This window comes from Triticum aestivum, chromosome 5B (genome assembly GCF_018294505.1).
Source record: "Triticum aestivum cultivar Chinese Spring chromosome 5B, IWGSC CS RefSeq v2.1, whole genome shotgun sequence".
NCBI lineage: Eukaryota > Viridiplantae > Streptophyta > Magnoliopsida > Poales > Poaceae > Triticum > Triticum aestivum.
In genome coordinates this window covers 454,788,158-454,794,256 of record NC_057807.1, presented here as the reverse complement: position 1 = coordinate 454,794,256, position 6,099 = coordinate 454,788,158, and positions in this window count along the sequence as shown.

Here is a 6,099-nt window from a genome sequence, read left to right as displayed (position 1 = left end):
ACAAAAAATGGAGGTAGTAACTATATTTGACTTCCTTCCCCATTCCGGTGATGTCGATGATATCTTTTTTTTGTGGTTTGGCTAAGTGCGTTCGACGGAGAACACCATTGAGGGAGACCACGGTAAGTCGTTCGCAAGTGCCGCCTGGAAGCCGAGACAACCGCCTTATTTGCATCGAGGAAGTCCGTTGAACCAATGGACTGGTACTACTAGGAGTACACAATAGCGTCGTCCGTCCAGCTTAGTGCGGTGAGATGGTTTCTCAAAGAAGACGATGGAGAAGTGGAGTCAGCGAAGAGTGAAATGATGGTTGCTTCGTCTGTGCTTTTGTGATTTGACGCCTCACTGCTTTGTGATTTGTGATAGAAGGGACAGGGTAGTAGACTCTATGCTCTATACTGTACTACATGCATCCAAGCATGGGAGAAAGAGGAGAGACGTTGCATTTTTCTATTCCTTCAATCAATCAATCAGGGTGCTCCGGTTCCATCTTTTTGGCTTTGGCAATACCGTCCACAATGGTTCCCACGATGCCAAAAGCTATTTTCACATTTGGCTACACATTGTGGATGCCCTTAACCATACCACTTGGTTTTGCTCCTGTGTGCTATCTATACAAATCTCAATTATATTGATCTAAAAAATTATAGAATCAAGATTAGTAAAAAGGAGGTGATTTTGCCACGTGGATGGCGGGGGAGGTTTCTTATTTTTAGAGGATATTGTCCTGGTGGTTTGTTAACATGCAGTCCCACGTGTCAGTGCTTTACCAAGCTGATCCGCGTCCCACATGAGGCAGAACAACGGTAGAAGCAACACGTGGTTAAGTTGAAGAAGATGAGGGAGAAGCGGATTCAGTAACGAGTGAAATGATGGTTGCTTCGTCCCTCCAACTTCTTTTTTTAGCATTATTACTTCGTCCCTCCAACTTAACTACAGGAAAGGTGCAGCTTTGTGATTTGACACCTCATTGCTCATTACTACGCCGGCGCCATGACTGGGGTGCTTCACCCCGGCTGCTCTGCACTGTATTCCGGTATGGCACGTGGACCCGGTAGCTTGATGTCCCATATGTCAGCGAAAGGGACTAGAAGATTTATGAAAGCGAGCACTCCACTCTTATGACGGAGGAGTACACGACACGACGGCCCAGTGAACTGTCACTTGTACTGTATAGTACTATAGTTTTTTTGTTCCGCACGATCCATCGATACAAACCCGATTAAACAGGAAAGGGCGGGATTTTTCCTGCGTGGTAGATGATACTGGCCATACATTTCAAAGGCAATTTTACTGTATGCAAACTGAATAATTAAGACCTTTCCCAGTGCTCCACATTGTACAGGTGCTAAGGATGCCACATAGGCAGAAAAATGATGTGGCAAAGCAATTAAAAAGGAGAGAGAGGATTATGGTGACCCCAACAAGAACCAATGCTAAGCACGTGAACCTAGACAAAAAGACTACCAACCATACATGAAGGATTTTTATTACTAAACAATTAAATAGAGAAGGCTTAGCTACAAAACCTAAGCAACGATGCATTGGGGACAATAGTTGCTAAGCATTTTAATGCACTTAGCACCCCACTTTAGCATCAATGCATTGGGAGAGGTCTAAGTAACAATATGATATCTAATAAAACTAAAAACACATATGATTTATTGTGTTAGTGTAGTAGTAGTGTTGTATTGCATAGTTGTTAGATGTAACATGCGAGAACGTGTAGAGATGTAGTTTTGGGGGGCCTCAACAGAGAAAAGCGTAATACGGTCACCGAACTTCAGAATAAGCTGATTACGGTCACTATATACGTTTTGCGGTGATTATACGGTCACTTGCTCACGGATCAGCATCAGATTGCACTTTGTTGACCGGCCAAATAGTCTGCGTGGCACCATGTTGACTAGTTAAATTGACCACGTTCCTTGTGGGTCCCACCTATCATTTCGCATAGGCAAAAGGTCAAATAAACACAAATTTACGCAGGCGCGACAAGACTACAACCCGTGCGCGGGAATCACCTGGTTGTGTATGTGTTTGTCAGGGCCTGATGTGTGCGCATGCTCGTGTAGGTTGAGCACTTGAGCGTGAGAGTGTGTGTTGGTCATTTGGTGTACTGGTGTGTGCATGCATGCGTGCGTGTGTGCGTGTGAGTGTTGCGTGCATGCCTGGTTGCGTGTGTATGTGTGAGTGTTGCGTGCGTGCGTGCATGCATGTGTTTGTGTGAGTGTTGTGTGCATGCAGTTCGTGTGCATGCGTGCATGTGTGTATAATCACCACACCAGCTCCCGTGTGTTAAAACAGACGGCTCATCATACCAATACAAGGCCACCTTGTCTGCTGTGCCCGCGGTCATGACTTCGAACCACCGTCCAAATCTATTTTTTTGTCATTTGTTTTCATTCTTACTAGCAAGATGCCCATGCGTTGCATGTAACATCAAAGATGCATTTGTATGGCTAGTTTATCTTATGAGAGAAAAGGATGAACGAGGGAAGGCCTTATTTGCAAATGTGGAGAGGTGTGTGGGTACCTTTTTGCAAAATTGCCATAGTTTCTTTTCTATCCGTCAGATATAAATCGGACGGCCTATATTGCAGGATGGCAGGCACACCATCATCACCAACTCTATTTTTTATAAGAGTGTATTTTATGTATTTTATAAGAGTGTAGATGTAGAGTAGATACAAGCCGACAGGTGGGCACGATGGTAGTGAGATAATGCGATGCAACACTAGACGTGCCACGTGGAGCGTTTAATTGGTCAACTAGTCATGTCTTGAGCAATTACTGAGTTGTACGGTGAGCCCGTGACTGCATAATAACCACTAAACGTAAATGGTGACCGTAATGAGTGGATTCTGAAGTCCAATGTATGTATCGTGCTTTCGCTTCAAATACAATGATCGTCATTGCATATATTGCGAGAGAAAGATGAAACATGCGTGAATTTTCTGGGGGGGGGGGGCTTATTACTTTTGGAGGACCTAGAGATAGTTTTGTGTGCATACGTGAAAGGGGCGTACGGGGGGGGGGGTGGGGGTATGCGATGGAGAGAGAGATGCTCTTCGTTTCTCTTTATTATGACTAACTTTGTATATAGTATAGAAATATACAAATTCACAGTGTGGAATAAATATCATTGTGGGCACCATGCAATGCAAATTAGCGTTCGTACTCCTCCATATAACTTTGTAATGTTGTATATATGTAGAAACTCTAAAATAATTTTTTGGCCACACTTTATTCAAAAGGAATGTTGTATGCGAAATAAACGTGAAGAGAGGGCTTTTTAGATCAATGGGGTACGTGATGTAACATGTGTGAATGTGTAGTTGATGCATTTGGTGGGGCCTAGAGAGGTATGTGTGTGTATTATGTACTCGAGAGAGGCATGTATAGAGGGGCCGGCGGGGTGGGGGCGTGGGAGAGATAGCACGAGAAATGAGAGTGGTCTAGAGAGAGAGACGAATATGACGTCATGACGAGATATTCCCTTCCCTTGAGTGTGTATATGCAAGGGGGGAGGGAATAGAGGCACCAGGAGAAATTCTTTGTGTGTGTGGTGTTTGTGTTGGTATGTGTGGGTGTGAGAAGATAATGAGACGTGGGGGCAGAGGGTGTGTCACCGTGTGAGGTCCGGTGGGTCGAGGTGAGGCCCTTCGTTCAGTTATGTCCTGCGCCACATTGGTCGGCCCGTCACGCATTTAGGAAGACCCATGGATGACTAGTCGTACAAGACAAAGATAGCAGAATTGTGAAGGACTCTATGTCCACTGACAAAGCCGACTAGGATTTGTAACCTAGGTTATCGGATTAAGGTAACCCCTTTATCTCTGATATTACTATTCATCCAACCTAACTTTAAGGGGCATCCTACAGAATGCTCTGCTAGAATCATACTCGTCGATTAGGAAGAGAGGTTTGAGACAATGCGTGAGAGACAGGCCTAAAGATAATGTGTGTACATGAGACACGTAGGCAGGTCCATGTATATAGAAAGGGTCGATGGGGATTGTGCGTGTGTATGTGCTTGCGAGAGGAAGAGTGCTTGTGCTAAAGGTTATTGAAAATAGTTGTAAATGGTTACGACAGGGAGGAGGGTTATATCTAGAGCATGTGTGCGAGAAAGACACCTCGGGAGAGAGTGTGTGAGCATGTGTGAGAGACCACCGATGGAGAGTGAAACCACACGTAAAAGACTGATGTACACATTGATTAAAGATATAAATTGTATCCAAATATTAGGATGGGATCATGATATTTGCAATTCGCGTAAGGAGCGGTCATTGATCCATCAGACATCTAGATTCTATCGAATTTGAGCATGTCTATGTTATTATTCGACACAATTGATCCACATATTTAGTATTTTGAACTCCAGACAATGCATCGGTTTAGCAATCGAATATAAACGTGAGTATAGTTCATGTTGTGTGTAAAGCACATTATACATATGAAAGTTACACAATGAACATTATAAATAGCTACCTATGAAGTCGCATACATTTGAATTCAACTTAAGGTGGTTTAAAAAAATCGAATTCAACATGAAGTCCATTCAATTATTTGAATTTGATATCATGGCATTTGTAAACCATACCTAAATTATGGGGGCACCAATCTTTGCTCTGGTTTTGTACCTAATAGCATATGTAGTCGTGTACAAAATAGATTCAAATTTAGCTCCTCCATTCCAAAATAATCGTAGTTATAGGATTTTCAAGTGTCAAAATTTCAAAAAGAAGCGGATAATTTAATGAGGTTTTCAAACATACAAGGTCAAATATAACATTGTCTATTTAGGTCAATCCTCATAGTTCAAGAGTACTCTAAACGTGAATGCTTGTGTTTCAAAATTTTGAACGAAGCGCCAAAAGAGCCTCTACTCACCCGAAACCGCGTGAGACCAATGTTTGGTAGTACAAGGAAATTACTTTTCTAATAACTCCGACCCGTGAAACCTACCGGCCCGACGTCCAAAGGTCTAAACCGGGGTAGGTTTGTAGCTTCATCTAGACGCCACGCAACCGCCTCCAAAAAACATTCATACACAATGGCTACCTAAGCACACATGCGCACGGCCGAAATCGCTCCCGCCCACTATTTGGGACACCCGGGATTACCATCCTACCCCCGACCCGCATTAGGTCCAAAATTTAAGAGGGGGGCAAAGTTTGTACTTTCCCCAAATTTCAAACAAGCGCGTCCCATCTTCTGTTCAAAAAAAGCCAAAAACAAGCACGTCCCAGACCGAAACATGGTTCCCCCCCGCCCCACGCATCCGATTCCCCGTTCGTACTCCATGGGCACCAAAACTACCTCTCCACCAGCTGCGAAACCCCGGCGTCCTCCGTCCGCCACCCCATCCCACCCATCAACCGCCGCCCTCCTCCATCACGCCGGGGCCAATACCTCGACGTCGGCATCCACCACAACCTCAACCACAACGCCCTCAATGGCTAGTAGTTGAAGCTGAGGCCGAGCAGTACAGACCCGAGCCAGTTCAACCACGTAGTCCTGCGCCTCACCGCTGCCGCTCCAACTTCGCCACCGTCCACCGCACCAGAGCTGTTCCTGCTATGTCGTCCTTCGTCGCCTCGGATCTGCTTCCCCTCTGCCGATATACGGCCACGGAAACATAGTCAACAATTTGGCCATGGGTTTGTCCAAGGAACAACGGCTCTCCAAAACATCGGTTCCACCGGGAAAAACAAGAAGATCGCTGCGACATATCGACACCACACTAGCAACCGATACGGTACTCCTCTTCCCTTATTCGTGCAAATCTTACGTGTCTGCTTGCATGGTATTCATCCCACAGAAGACACTAGTTGACCGCTTCTTCTTCATACTAGATGTTCCTAGTAACTCGCGATGCACAAGGTTTCTCCTCATATACTATTTCACCTTAGCTAGAGGTCTGTTGCCCCCCTAAATTTCAATTTCTGGCCAGTTGATTCCCTATTAACGGAAGCATTCCCCAGCGTAACAGGTGCTAGTATGCCAATTACGCCAAGGAAGCAGCGCCTTGGTGTTTATCTTAGGGGCGTGTGCGGCCTAGATCTACTGGCGCCCGAGCTGGAGACTGGAGGT